Here is a 15,933-nt window from a genome sequence, read left to right as displayed (position 1 = left end):
AACTCAGCTCTGCACCAAGCTGACCTAACAGACATCTACAGAACTCTTCACCTCGAATCAACAGAATATACATTCTTCTCAGCACCACATCGCACTTATTCCAAAATTGACCACACAGTTGGAAGTAAAGCGCTCCTCAGGAAATGTAAAGGAACAGAAATCACAGCAAACTGCCTCTCAGACCACGGTGCAATCAAACTAGAACTCAGGATTAAGAAACTCACTCAAAACCATACAACTACATGGAAACTGAACGACCTGCTCCTGAATGACTACTGGGTAAATAATGAAAGAAGGCAGAAATAAAGATGTTCTTTGAAACCAGTGAGAACAAAGACACAACGTACCAGAATCTCTGGGACACATTTAAAGCAGTGTGTAGAGGGAAATTTATAGCATTAAATGCCCTCAAGAGAAAGCAGGAAAGATCTACAATCGACACCCTAAAATCACAATCAAAAGAAGTAGAGAAGCAAGAGCAAACAAATTCAAAAGCTAGCAGAAGTCAAGAAATAACTAAGATCGCCGGGCGCGGTGGCTCACGCCTGTAATCCCAGCACTTTGGGAGGCCGAGACGGGCGGATCACGAGGTCAGGAGATCGAGACCACGGTGAAACCCCGTCTCTACTAAAAAATACAAAAAAAAATTAGCCGGGCGTGGTGGCGGGCGCCTGTAGTCCCAGCTACTCGGAGAGGCTGAGGCAGGAGAATGGCGTGAACCCGGGAGGCGGAGCTTGCAGTGAGCCGAGATCGAGCCACTGCACTCCAGCCTGGGCGACAGAGCGATACTCCGTCTCAAAAAAAAAAAAAAAAAAAGAAATAACTAAGATCAGAGCAGAACTGAAGGAGATAGAGACACAAAAAACCCTTCAAAAAAATCAATGAATCCAGGAGCTGGTTTTTTGAAAAGATCAACAAAATTGATAGACCGCTAGCAAGACTAATAAGAAAACAGAGAAGAATCAAATAGATGCAATAAAAAATGATAAAGGGGATATCACCACTGATGCCCCAGAAATACAAACTGCCATCAGAGAATACTATAAACACCTATATGTAAATAAACTAGAAAATCTAGAAGAAATGGATAAATTCCTGGATACGTACACCCTCCCAAGACTAAACCAGGAAGAAGTTGAATTGCTGAATAGACCAATAACAGGCTCTGAAATTGAGGCAATAATTAATAGCCTACCAACCAAAAAAAATCCAGGACCAAACGGATTCACAGCTGAATTCTACCAGTAAGTACAAAGAGGAGCTGGTACCATTCCTTCTGAAACTATTCCATCAATAGAAAAAGAGGGAATCCTCCCTAACTCATTTTATGAGGCCAGCATCATCCTGATACCAAAGCCTGGCAGAGACACAACAAAAAAAGATAATTTTAGACCAATATCCCTGATGAACATTGACACAAAAATCCTCAATAAAATATTGGCAAACCAAATCCAGCAGCACATCAAAAGCTTATCCACCACGATCAAGTCGGCTTCATCCCTGGGATGCAAGGCTGGTTCAACAGATGCAAATCAATAAACATAATCCATCGCATAAACAGAACCAGCGACAAAAACCACGATTATCTCAATAGATGCAGAAAAGGCCTTTGACAAAATTCAACAGCCCTTCATGCTAAAATCTCTCAATAAACTAGGTATTGATGAATCATATCTCAAAATAATAAGAGCTATTTATGACAATCCCACAGCCAATCTCACACTGAATGGGCAAAAACTGGAAGCATTCCCTTTGAAAACTGGCACAAGACAGGGATGCCCTCTCTTACCACTCCTATTCAACACAGTGTTGGAAGTTCTGGCCAGGGCAATCAGGCAAGAGAAAGAAATAAAGGGTATTCAATTAGGAAAAGAGGAAGTCAAATTGTCCCTGTTTGCAGATGACATGATTGTATATTTAGAAAACCCCATCGTCTCAGCCCAAAATCTCCTTAAGCTGATAAGCAACTTCAGCAAAGTCTCAGGACACAAAATCAATGTGCAAAAATCACAAGCATTCCTATACACCAATAACAGACAAACAGAGCCAAATCATGAGTGAACTCCCATTCACAATTGCTACAAAGAGAATAAAATACCTAGGAATCCGACTTACAATGGATGTGAAGGACCTCTTCAAGGAGAACTACAAACCACTGCTCAACGAAACAAAAGAGGACACAAAAAAATGGAAGAACATTCCATGCTCATGGACAGGAAAAATCAATATCGTGAAAATGGCCATACTGCCCAAGGTAATTTATAGATTCAATGTCATCCCCATCACGCTACCAATGACTTTCTTCAAAGAATTGGAAAAAACTACTTTAAAGTTCATATGGAACCAAAAAAGAGCTTGCATTGCCAAGACAATCCTAAGCCAAAAGAACAAAGCTGGAGGCATCACACTACGTGACTTCAAACTATACTACAAGGCTACAGTAACGAAAACAGCAAAAGAGATATATAGACCAATGGAACAGAACAGAGACCTCAGAAACAGCAAAAGAGATATATAGACCAATGGAACAGAACAGAGACCTCAGAAATAACACCACACATCTACAACCATCTGATCTTTGACAAACCTGACAACAAGCAATGGGGAAAGGATTCCCTATTTAATAAACGGTGCTGGGAAAACTGGCTAGCCATATGTAGAAAGCTGAAACTAGATCCCTTCCTTACACCTTATACAAAAATTAATTCAAGATGGATTAAAGACTTAAATGTTAGATGTAAAATCATAAAAACCCTAGAAGAAAACCAAGGCAATGCCATTCAGGACACAGGCATCGGCAAGGACTTCATGATTAAAACACCAAAAGCAATGGCAACAAAAGCCAAAATAGACAAATGGGATCTAATTAAACTAAAGAGCTTCTGCACAGCAAAAGAAACTACCATCAGAGTGAACAGGCAGCCTACAGAATGGAAGAAAATTTTTGCAATCTACCCATCTGACAAAGGGCTAATATCCAAAATCTACAAAGAACTTAAACAAATTGTCAAGAAAAAAACAACCCAATCAAAACGTGGGCAAAGGATATGAACAGACACGTCTCAAAAGAAGACATTTATGCAGCCAACAGACATAGGAAAAAATGCTCATCATCACTGGTCATCAGAGAAATGCAAATCAAAACCACAATGAGATAGCATCTCGTGCCAGTTAGAATGGCGATCATTACAAAGTCAGGAAACAACAGATGCTGGAGAGGATGTGGAGAAACAAGAACACTTTTACACTGTTCGTGGGAGTGTAAATTGGTTCAACCATTGTGGAAGACAGTGTGGTGATTCCTCAAGGATCTAGAACTAGAAATACCATTTGGCCCAGTGATCCCATTACTGGGTATATATCCAAAGGATAATAAATCATGCTACTAGAAAGACACATGAACATGTATGTTTATTGCAGCACTATTCACAAGAGCAAAGACTTGGAACCAACGCAAATGTCCATCAATGATAAACTGGATTACGAAAATGTGGCACATATATATCATGGAATACTATGCAGCCATAAAAAAGGATGAGTTCATGTCCTTTACAGGGATATGAATGAAGCTGGAAACAATCATTCTCAGCAAACTATCACAAGGGCAGAAAACCAAACACCATATGTTCTCACTCACAGGTGGGAACTGAACAATGAGAACACTTGGACACAGGGCAGGGAACATCACACAGCAGGGTCTGTCATGGGGTAGGGGGTGGGGGAGGGATAGCATTAGGAGAAATACCTAATGTAAATGACAAGTTGACAGGTGCAGCAAACCAACATGGCACATGTATATGTATGTAACAAACCTGCACGTTGTGCACATGTACCCTGGCACTTATAGTATAATAATAAAAAATAAATAAATAAAAGAAGTGGAGATAAAGGTAACCCTAAGAACAAGTAGATAGAGCGAATATCCATTTAAGACACAGTTGGCTCACTAGATCCTCTTTCTCATTCCAGTAAAAAAACGAGTTTTATTCTCTAGAAAACGTAAAACAGAGTCCTTGGGAGGAACATATTCTTTTTTTTTTTTTTGAGATGGAGTCTCACTCTATCTCACTCTATTGCCCAGGCTGAAGTCCAGTGGCGTGATCTTGGCTCACTGCAACCTCTGCCTCCCAGGCTCAAGCGATTCTCCTGCCTCAGCCTCCTGAGTACTTGGGATTATGGGCTCCCGTCACCATGCCTGGCTAATTTCTGTATTTTCAGTAGAGATGGGGTTTCACCATATTGGCCAGGCTGGTCTCAAACTCCTGACCTCAAGTGATCCACCCACCTTGGCCTATCCAAGTGTTGGGATTACAGGTGTGAGCCACCGCACCCAGCCTAGGAACATATTCTAAAAAGGTGGATGACCAAGTGAAAGTTTACATACTAAATGTTGAGACCGCTAACCTTCTTTCTACTCCTTGCCTCACAGAGGCTTGCAACCAGGCTTATACACTCCAGGGAAGAGTGCAGAGGATACTTTCTTAGGAATTCTGACTAATCTTATAACACACAGACACACACACACACGCTTCTCTCTAAAATACTAACATCAATGGTGGTCTGTTTCCAAAGAACTGTATGTCAACTAAGGTGGTAGTTACCTAATTATCAAAACTAATAGAGCTATATACTAAAAAGGGTGAATTTTTATTGTGTGTAAATTGTACTTTGATAAACCTAACTTCTAAAAAATATTTGAAATAATTGCATCTATACAACAAAAATGAGACAAAAAATCCAACAAAAATACTCTTAAAAATTAAAAATAGGACATAATAAAAATAGTAAAAAACTCAACAGAAGTTGGAAGAGAAACCTGAAGCTATCTCCCAGAACACAGGAAGAAAAAAAAAAATCAGAAGACTGGTTTAGAGGGACCAACATCCAAATAAAGAGAATTTTAGAAAGAGTACAAGAAAGTAAAAGAGAAATCAAACAAAGAGATACTTTAAGAGAACTGTACAAGATTGAAGGACATAAATTTCTAAATGGAAAGTGTATCATAATGGATGAAAACAGACCTACAAGGTACATCATTGCTAAATTTCAGAGTAGTAGGGAAGCTAGAGAAGGTGAAAATACACAAACAAATAAAAAATAAATCCTAAAATCCAAACTTGGTCATGTAAAAATGACAGATACAGAGTAAAGCCTTCAAAATTCTCAGGCAACCTAAAATTTTATATCCAGCCAAATTGTCAAGTGTGAGGGTAAGAGAAACGTATCTTCAGATACACAGAGTTCCCAAAAATTTATTCACAGTAAGCAATAAAAGAAGGATAAACCAAAAAAAAGAAGGGTAAGAAATGGAAATCCAATAGGATATATGGAAGGCATTTCCCAGGATGATTATCAAAGAAGGTCCCAAGATGAAGGCTGTGCACCAGAAGTAGAGGAAAACTGGTATACATCAGAATACATGAGGAAAGAAATTATGAAATTAATTTATAATAAATACCTGGTGTTAATTAGAGAGGAGATGGAGACAATTGGGGAATAGTTAGAAGGAATGGCACATTTTTCAAGTGCTATAAGAAAAGAAGTGTCAACCCAGAATCCTACGTTCAGTAAAAATATCCTTCAGGAATGAAAAGAAAACTGACAATCTCAGATGAAAGAAAATTAAGAGAATTTGTTACCAGCAGATCTACCTTAAAAGAATGACTATAGGAAGTTCTCTTTAGCCAAACAAAACAAATGAACAAAGAAACAAACAAATGATGAAAGAAGAAATCTAGGAACACCAGGGAGACAGAAAATAGTGAGCAAAAATATAAGAAAATGCAATAGACTTTCATTCTTGAGTTTTCCAAATTATGTTTAATTGTTGAAGTAAAAATTATAACACTATCTGATGCTGTTCAAAATACAGGTAAAGAAACTAATTAAGACTTTTATAGGATAAGTGGTGGAGGTTAAAGGGACATAAAAAGAGGTAAGATTTCTACATTTTACTCAAACTGGTAAAATGACCACATAAGTAGACTGTGATATGTATGTATAATGTAATAACTAGAGCTATCACTGAAAAAGCTGTATCAAGAATTATACTTAAAAACACTACAGGGAAATCAAAATGGAATGAGAAACGTGTTTACATAACCTGGAGAAAGGCAAACAAAACAAAATAACAAACCAACATATAAAGCCAGGGAAACCAAAGAACAGAGAGAACAGAAAACAAAAAATAAAATGATAGACTTAAGCTCTGACATACTGATAACTGTATTATATGTAAATGGTCTAAAAGTCACTTAGTTTATTAAAAGCCAGAGATTGACAGAGTAAATTCAGAAACATGACCTAATTATATGTTGTCCACAAGAAACTCACTTCAAAAATAATGATGTAGGCATGCAGAAAGTAAAAGGAAGGGGGGAAAAAAGTATCATGCAAATACTTTTTTTTTTTCTTAATTCGCTTTCTCGCCCAGGCTGGAGTGCAGTGGTGTGATCTCGGCTTATTGCAACCTCCGCCTCCCGCATTAAAGCGATTCTCCTGCCTCGATGGGACTACAGGTGCCCGCCATCACACCCAGCTAATTTTTCTATTTTTAGTCGAGATAGGGTTTCGCCATGTTAGCAAGGTTGGTCTTGAACTCCTGACCCCAAGTGATCCACCCACCTCGGCCTCCCAAAGTGCCGGGATTACAGGTATGAGCCACTGCGACTGGCCACAAATAATAACTTTTAAAATGCAGGCCAGGGTGGTGGCTCATGCCTGTAATCCCAGCACTGTGGTAGGCTGACAAGGCAGGAGGATTGCCTGAGTGCAGGAGTTCAAGACCACCCAGGGCAACATACTAAGATTCCATTACAATAAAAATAATATAATACAAATATAAAATAAGCAACACGCACACACACACGCGCGTGCGCACACACACACACACACACAGGCATATATAACATATGTGTACATACAGGTTGAGTATCCCTTACCTGAAATCCTGAAATGCTTGGAACCAGAAGTGTTTTGGATCTTCTATTTTTTCAGATTTTGAAATATGTCCATTATATACTTACTGGTCACACACCCTAAATCCCAAATCCCAAATGCTTCAGTAAGCATTCCCTTTGAGTGCTCAAAAAATTTCAGTGCTCAAAAAGCCTTGGATTTTGGACCATTTCAGATTTGGATTTTTAGATTTGGAATACTCAATCTGTATGTGTTTTTAAAGAATCTATAAAATTATTTTTTTCTCTAGATGATAATGTACATAGTCTGCACCCTTTCATATGGGAGACATGTTTACTTCTTCATAGGCTAAAATAGTTTTCTAAAACTTTTTAAGAATGAAGGACTTGACACCATTAGTCATTATAAAATGCAAGTCAAAACTACTTGCAAACCTGTTGCACAAGCAATGAGATAATACTTCGTAACCATTAGAATGGCTATACTAAAAAAGACAGACAATAACAATGTTGAGAAAGATGTGGAAGAACTGGATCCCTCACGCATTACTATAGGAATGTAAAAATACATTCAAACTTTGGAAAATGTATTTTCCAAATATTACTTGAACCCGGGAGGCGGAGGTTGCAGTGAGCCCAGATCGCACCATTGCACTCCAGCCTGGGTGAGAAAATGGCAGTTTCTTAAAATATTAAATACAGATTTATCATATGATCCAACAACTCTACTTCTACATAAAAATGCAAAAGAAACAAAAACGTATGTCCCAACAAAGACATGTATGCAAATGTTATAACAACATTATTCACAATAGCCAAAAAGCAAAAAACAACCCAAATGTCCATCAACTGCTGAATGAATAAACGAAATGTGGTGTATCTGTATGGAATATCATTCAGCAACAAAAAGGAATGAAGTGGCCAGGTGTGGTGGCTCACGCCTGTAATACCAACACTTTGGGAGGCCGAGGTGGGCAGGTCACCTGAGGTCAGGAGTTCGAAACCAGCCTGGCCAACGTGGTGAAACTCCCTCTCAACTAAAAATAGAAAAAAAATAAGCTGGGTGTGGTGGCAGGCACCCATAATCCTAGCTACTTGGGAGGCTGAGGCATGATAATTACTTGAACCCAGGAGGTGGAGTTTGCAGTGAGCCCAGATCACGCCATTGCACTCCAGTCTGGGTGAGAAGAGTGAAACTTCGTCTCAAAAAGAAAAAAAAAAAAAAAGTAGTACCAATACGTATACAACATGTTTGAATACTGTGTTAAGTGAAAGAAGCCAAACATGAAAGACCACATATTACATGATTCAATTTAAATAAAAATGTCTATAAAATAAAATTTATAGAGATAGAAAGTAGATTCATGGTTGTCTTAGGCTAGGATGGGAGTGGGAATAATTATATATAGGCACAAGGTTTCTTTTTGGGATGATGGAAATGTTCTAAAATTATACTGGGGTTGACAACTGCACAATTCTGTGTACACTTACAATATAGTTACAATCAGTAAATTGTATATTTTGGTATGCACATTTAAGACAGGTGAATTTTATGGTATATAAATTATACTTCAATAAAGCTTTAAAAGGAGTGAAGGAAATCATAATTGTAATGGTAAAGTCTCATTGCAAAGGATTTATACACTACAAATTCCATTTTGTTTCATGTCTCATATATTTGACAGCACCTTTGTTGGGGCAACAATACAGGATTATCCCTTTTCCACCAAGAGCATTTGACAATGTAACTAAAACTAGTTTAAAGCAATGGTCAGGCCTCTATGTGCTTTTGAAGTGCTATTTGATAATACACAAAAAAGTGAAGAACCTGGAATGGTATTAAGGGTTGAAGACAGTGATCATAGAAACTGGCAATGATAGCCTGTTAATGAAAAAAAAAAAAAAAGGAACAAAAGAAATAAGGTCTTAAGAGAATAAAAGACTGAAAAGGGGCCAATATACTAACTGTGTATAACTATCCTGAACATTGGATATAGTGCATATTTTCTTAAAGACAATACAATGTTTGCTAATACCCTTAGGGTATTGTCCTGAGAAGGTAGAAAAACAGAAGCATGTAGAAGGAATTGGAGGGATAAATTCTCTTTACATAGTAGCTATCACCTACCAGAAAAATGAAAAGGGATCTTTCTATATAATCTACTACAATGACTGCCAAATCAAAGGATTAAACAGCTCTAGGGTGGGAGCGGTGGCTCACATATGTAATCCCAGCACTTTGGGCGGCCGAGGCGGGTGGATCATTTGAGGTCAGGAGTTTGAGACCAGCCTGACCAACATGGTGAAATCCCCTCTCTACTAAAAATATAAAATTAGCTGAGCATGGTGGTGCAAATCCCCTCTCTACTAAAAATATAAAATTAGCTGAGCATGGTGGTGCATGCCTGTAATCCCAGCTACTTGGGAGGCTGAGGCAGAAGAATCACTTGAGCCTGGGAGGCAGAGGTTGCAGCGAGCCACTGTACTCCAGCCTGGGTGACAAGAGCGAAACTGTCTCAAAAAAAAAAAAAAAAAAAAAAAAAAGATTAAACAGCTCGAAGTGTTCACATACTCCACATCTACTTAAAATAATGAGAAAAACTCATCATACAGGAATGGAACACGTCTAGACTTTTGTTTGTAACACCTTAAGTTACAGCTCAAGATCAAGTTAAGCTTTCTTTTTCCATTAATATACTACAATATATTTATCACTTACATTGTATTTAACTCTGTAATTTCACGAGGCAATTTCATTCCTCCTCTTGAAAATCAAAGCATAGTTGTGTACAAAGAAACTTTCTCCTCCAGTTACTACTACACAGTCATTCCCACTATGGCAAAGGGTATGTGTAGTTATCTCTCAAGAATCTTGAAGTTGAAAACAGTTTATAACCACTATAATACAATACATAAGAAATAAAAGGGTTTTAGAACGTAAAAGCTTTAGCCTATTTTTTTTTAACCCAGAGATGTCAAGTAACTAACCCAAAGACAGTTAATAGCAGATCACAGGACGTAGAATCCATGCCGTTCAACCACATTTCTATTTTCGTTAATTGAATTCAATTTGTTCTCAACTAGAATAAACATTTTCAATCCGAATAACCAACTTTAAACAGCATATTGAAGCCAAATAATATGACTGTACTAATTTTTCTGAGGAGATAACAACAGGTGGACAGGTGAACATAAGCTATAAGCTATCTACCATCCCCTTCCTTCATCTAACATGGGTAGCCTTTTCCTCTCTTTTCTAAGGCCCACCAGGAGATTCATGGGGCCTTATCACAAGTTTTCCCATGAGGTGGCTACCATGTAAAAAATGAAAGGGAAGGGTGAACATGAACTTTTTTCTTCAAGAATTTCAGTGGGCCCGGCGCAGTGGCTCACACCTATAATCTCAGCACTTTGGGTGGCCAAGGAGGGCGGACCATGAGGTCAGGAGATCGAGACCATCCTGGCTAACATGGTGAAACCCCGTCTCTACTAAAAATACAAAAATTAGCCGGGCATGGTGGTGGGCGCTTGTAGTCCCAGCTACTTGGGAGGCTGAGACAGGAGAATGGCGTGAACCCGGGAGGCGGAGCTTGCAGTGAGCTGAGATCATGCCACTGCACTCCAGCCTGGGTGACAGAGCGAGACTCTGTCTCAAAAAAAAAAAAAAAGGATTTCAGTGAAGGAGAGAAGAGAAGGTAAACATGAGATTTTTCTGGGATAATCTTTAGGGCCTGTACGTACTGATTCCTTCCTCCTTTCCTCCTAAATTCAGTTGCCAGACTCTCAATATGTGCAGTATTTCAATAACCACAGTATTATCTGTAGTTATGTTTCAAAATGCAATACAGATCAGGTTAAAAAAAGAAGGTGATAAGAATGGATCTAAGAAAGCCAAGGCTGATCATCTCAATGGGACTGGTGCTTACAATGGAATATTAAAAAGACTATTTTCAAAGGCTGTTTTGTGAAGTGGAGCAAAGTCCAAAAATAATGGTTGTCTTAGCTCGTTTTGTGCTACTACAACAGAATAGCTGAGACTGGGTAATTTATAAAGAACAGAGGTTTATTTTGTATAGTTCTAGAGGCTTGGAAGTCCAAGACTGAGGGGCCCATATCTAGCAAGGGCCTTTTTGCTTCCTCATCCCATGGTGGAAGGTAGAAGGGTAAGTGGGCAAAACAGAAAGCAAAAGGGCCAAAATTACTTTTATAACAAACCCACTTTAACAATAATGAACCTGCTCCTATGATAAAAATACTAATCCATTCATGACAGAGCCCTCATGACCTAATCACCTCTTAACGGTCCCACCTCTCAACACTGTCGCATAGGGGATTAAGTTTCCAGCATGTGAACTCTGGAGCGCACATTGAAACCATAGCAATGGTATTTTTTGTTTGTTTGTTTTTTAAGAGATAAAGTCTCATATGTTGCTCAGGCTGGCCTCAAACTCCCGGGCTCAAGAGATTCTCCCACTTCAGCCTCCAGAATAGCCAAGACTATAGGCACACAACATCCCACCTGGCAAGCAACAGTATTTTAAAAAGCAGAATAGAAAACTAAATGCATAGTAAGATCCAGGTTTTTCAAAAGAGATATAGGTAAGATCTATCCAATCAAAAAAGGTCTATCAAAACATTAACAGAAATTATTTATTGCTGTTGGGATTATGGGTGCTCCCCCCCACCATCACTTAACATGTTTTTCTATTTTCTACAACAAACATGAATTATTTTTATAATCTGAAGAAATAAATATTTTAAGTTGATGAGATCACTGTCTTATAAAACATGGCTTAATCGTATAACTCCCTTATAGTAAACAAGCAAAAAAGGTGGAAATGCCAATACATGGAGGTAATATTTTATAAGAAGAATCTATTTTAACTTTTCCAAAATTAGGACAGCTTCATCTAACTTTCTCAATTCTTGCTTTCTCACCTCAATTTGGACTTTGCTCCCACAAACCCTTTTTAAAAATCTTTGATTTCTCCCTTTGAACTTATTCCTCCCTTCTGCTTTCAAACATGATCAGATTTCCACGATCAACTCCTATACTCTTTCTCTGCTTCCCTTTCCTGCCAAATTTCTACAATGAGTGCTTTTTAGCTTCCATTTTCTCTTTAACTCTTTGTAATCTTGCTTTTATTTTGCTCTCTCATCTGAAAAAAAAAATGCATCTTGAATTAAACCTATATAGGAGCCTTTATAGAACTGATGATACTCATCAAAGTCAGCCAAGCCAACTCTAAAGACATCGCTCATTCTTCATCACCATTTAGCTCTTTCGTCACTTCATGGCCCTTCCCTGACTCTTTCTGTTCATACAACACAGTTGTTCTGACTCTCCTTGTTCCCTTACCATTTTTCTGGTTCCTTTTCCTCCAGCAGCTCCTCTCTCTACTAAAATTGAAGAAATATGCTTTCATGGCTTCAGTTATTTCTCTCAACCCAGGTCTTCCTTAATTTCTTTGTATTTGGCTCCTGGGTCAGCCACTGCTAGGTCCAAGTCAACACATCTAAATCTCTTCAATGTCAAACCAACTTGCTGCCCTTCCTAGCTATCACATTTGAAATGACTGGCAAAATTCTCTCAGACTGGAAACATGGGAGTTATTTTGACTCCTTTCTCCTTCCTTCTAACAAATCACCAAGTTTTCTCAAATCTTCAGGCAGGGCACAGTGGCTCACATCTGTAATCCCAGCACTTTGGGAGGCTGAGGTGGGAGGGTCACTTGAGCCCAGGAGTTCGATACCAGCCTAGGCAACAGAGTGAGACCCATCTCCAAAACAAACCAAACCAATGCAAACCTTCCTTAAAAATATTTCACAGATCCATTCAGATCTTCCTTCTTCCACTGTCAGAACTGTAGCCCCATAACTTCAAGCCTAAATCACCATGACAATTATTTGATTTTCCTGCCACCAGTCTTCTCCTGGTCCTTAGAAATCATCCTATACAATCATTACCTATAGTGTTCATGGTAAAATACTACTACAGAATTTCCGAAGTAGTGCTGTAGATTTTAATGGATGCTTTATTGTGTTCAAGCACATTTGGATATGCTGCACATTAAACTATTTCCTGGAATTTAAATATATTAAAAAGGCCCTAAGAAGTTGGCACAATTTTACTCCGTGATTCCCAGACTTAGCCATCATCCTATCTTATTTTTATTTTAGCAGATACATATAAAATTTGAAAAATGTAGATTTCCAAGAAACATAGTTTTTGGAATTGATTTGCTACACCAAGACTAAACTATTTATCTAAATATCAAAGACATACTCTTGTTTCTCTTCAGATTGTATTAATCTTTCACCTCTTAAATATTGAAGGTCTTCATAATTAGAGACATTACTATTAAAAATTAATAATTAATTTTTTAAATTAGAATGGAGAAAACACAAAACATTCCAGCGTGTGTGTGTGTGTGTGTGTGTGTGTGTGTATATGTATGTATGTATATGGATGGGGAGGAGAAAGGGTTTTGCTGGGGAAAGATTCCACTATGATGGTGTTAACAGTATCATTAAAAATAACAGATAGACTTTATCAAAAATTTACCGTATGCCAGGTGTAGGCACTGAAGACATATTATCCTCTTTCTACAGGTAAGAAAATAAAGGCATAAAAAGATTAAATAATTTGCCCAAGATTAAACAACGAAAACAAGTAGGAGTCTGCACTGGAACCCAGGTGTTCTGTCTCCATTGCCTATATTCTTAACGAATACACTGTAATGCCTCCCAATTAATACAAGAGATTAAGGGCTGACTGTATAAGCGATGCAGTTTTTATCACTTTCTAGCTCATGATTTTTGGCAGGTCATTTATTCTATTCTAAATCTGTTTTCTCAAATGCAAAATGAGAATATTGTGAAAATGAAAATGAGATTACACATAAGTTATTACTGCTATTATCACCAATAATACTTATAAGAAATATAAATATACACAATTATGGTGTTCTAGAAGGCAAATATGACAGCATTGTAAAGCAAATGAAATATAATCACATCTTGGTATGCCCTCATTTAGAGTGACCATAGAATTTATCATCCAAACTAGGACACTTTTGAGAGTGAAAGGAGTTACTATTAAAAATTATCCTGGGACGATAGGCATAAATCAGATCAGTCCCAGGAATGTTGGGATGTATGTTCACCCCACCTGAGGTAAATGTTTACCATCCTAGACTGATTTATTCATGATTTTTTTCTATACAAATGACTAACTACTCAGCAATAAAAAAGAATGAACTACCAATAGACATGACAACCTGGGTAAGTCTCAAATGCATTATACTAAGCGAAAGAAGCCAGATTTAAAAGCCTACATATTACACAACTTCATTTTCATGACATTCTAGAAAATAAATATGGATAAGAAAAATATCAGTGATTGCCAGAGACAGGGAAGGAAGCTGACTACAAAAGGATAAGAGGAAACTTTTTGAGGAGAGGGACATGTTCTGTATTTTGATTGTGGTGGTAATTACACAACTGCCAAAACTCATGGAAAGGTATGATACCTCAATAATCTGACTCAAAAATAAATTGGGGCACAGAGCACATGCTATCCATGGCTTTTCACTAGACTCCTTGGATACTTGGCATTTGCTTGACAGAGCTGAGAAATATGGCGCCCCTTGGCCCACATCCATTCTTTCGTCTCCAGGAAACTGGTTACTCTTCAATCCTGGAGGTGCCAGAAACATTCCTCAAAGTATCTGGAATTTTCATTTTGACTGGCGACTACCAAGGCCAGCTCTACCGGTTTTGTTTGCTCCTCTCAGCTGTGTGGGCTGGGTCTGACCCTGCAGACTGGGGATGCCCTCTGTACCCTTTGCATGCAATGATGTGGGGTAAGTGCTGTCAGGCCAATGGGAGTTAAAACTTAATTTGCAAAGGCCTCCAGGCTCCTCCTGCCCCTTCCAGCTCTCTGGAAAGCTTTCTACTTACTATGCAGGTAGGTATCACAACTTACAATCTGGGTAAAAAATTAAAGACTCATCCAAATTTTTAAAGGCTGGTGCAGCTAAAAAGATTAGGTCAAACAGATCCATATTCAAATTCCCAGTTTTCCCGCTTAACTAGCTCTATAACCTTGGAAACAGCTGAGTCTCACTTTTTTAAATTTATTAAAGACGTTTATGTATTTACCTTGCCTCACTCCAAAAGAAAGAAAAACCTGCAGACAATAAAATACGATTTTTTTTAATAGAGGAGGAAACTACAATAAAGAGAAAGGGGAATAAATAATTACGAAATTCTTAAAACCCGAGAGAATATTTTGATGTTCAAAGTGATTTCAAAGTGGTAGGCAAAGTTTGGCAGAGTACTAACATAAGAATGCCATGCAGAGATCAAGTGATTCCATTTATGAGAAGAGGGCAAAAACTTAAGAAACTACCACATTAAATCTTTTACAGGAAGCAGAGGGAAAAAGGTAGAAACTCCTAAACTCGGCTGGGTGCGGTGGCTCATGCCTTAATTCCAGCACCCTGGGAGGCCGAGGCGGATGGATCAACTGAGGTCAAGAGTTCAAGACTAGCCTGGCCAACATGGTGAAACCCCATCTCTACTAAAAACACAAAAAATTGCGGGGCGCAGTGGCTCATGCCTGTAATCCCAGCACTTTGGGAGGCCGAGGCGGGTGGATCACGAGGTCAGGAGATAGAGACCATCCTGGCTAACCCGGTGAAACCCCGTCTCTACTGAAAAAATACAAAATAATTAGCCGGGCGTGGTGGCGGGCGCCTGTAGTCGCAGCTACTTGGGAGGCTGAGGCAGGAGAATGGCGTGAACACGGGAGGCGGAGCTTGCAGTGAGCCAAGATGGCGCCACTGCAGTCCAGCCTGAGTGACAGAGCAAGACTCCATCTCAAAAAAAAAAAAAAAAAAAAAAAATTAGCTGGGTGTGGTGGTGCGCACCTGTAGTCCCAGCCACTCGGCAAACTCAGACAGCAGAATCACTTGAACCTGGGAGGCCAACGCTACAGTGAGCTGAGATGGCT

At 38.7% G+C, this 15,933-nt stretch overlaps 1 protein-coding gene across 3 annotated transcripts in view; it reads right to left on the bottom strand.

Annotated features, from left to right (window-relative positions):
* Window positions 1–15,933, bottom strand: part of KATNBL1 (katanin regulatory subunit B1 like 1) — a 66,453-nt gene that overhangs the window by 25,104 nt on the left and 25,416 nt on the right. For 2 of the 3 annotated variants that reach the window (XM_030814355.1, XM_030814356.1), the window contains exon 2: window positions 9,637–9,815. The exons of the other annotated variant lie outside the window; for it this stretch is intronic. The gene's annotated coding sequence lies outside the window, so the exon portion shown is untranslated. The remainder of the gene's footprint in view (window positions 1–9,636; window positions 9,816–15,933) is intronic. 3 annotated transcript variants of the gene reach the window in all.

Source organism: Nomascus leucogenys, chromosome 6 (genome assembly GCF_006542625.1).
Source record: "Nomascus leucogenys isolate Asia chromosome 6, Asia_NLE_v1, whole genome shotgun sequence".
NCBI classification, from domain to species: domain Eukaryota; kingdom Metazoa; phylum Chordata; class Mammalia; order Primates; family Hylobatidae; genus Nomascus; species Nomascus leucogenys.
This window is presented reverse-complemented; position numbering and strand designations above follow the sequence as displayed.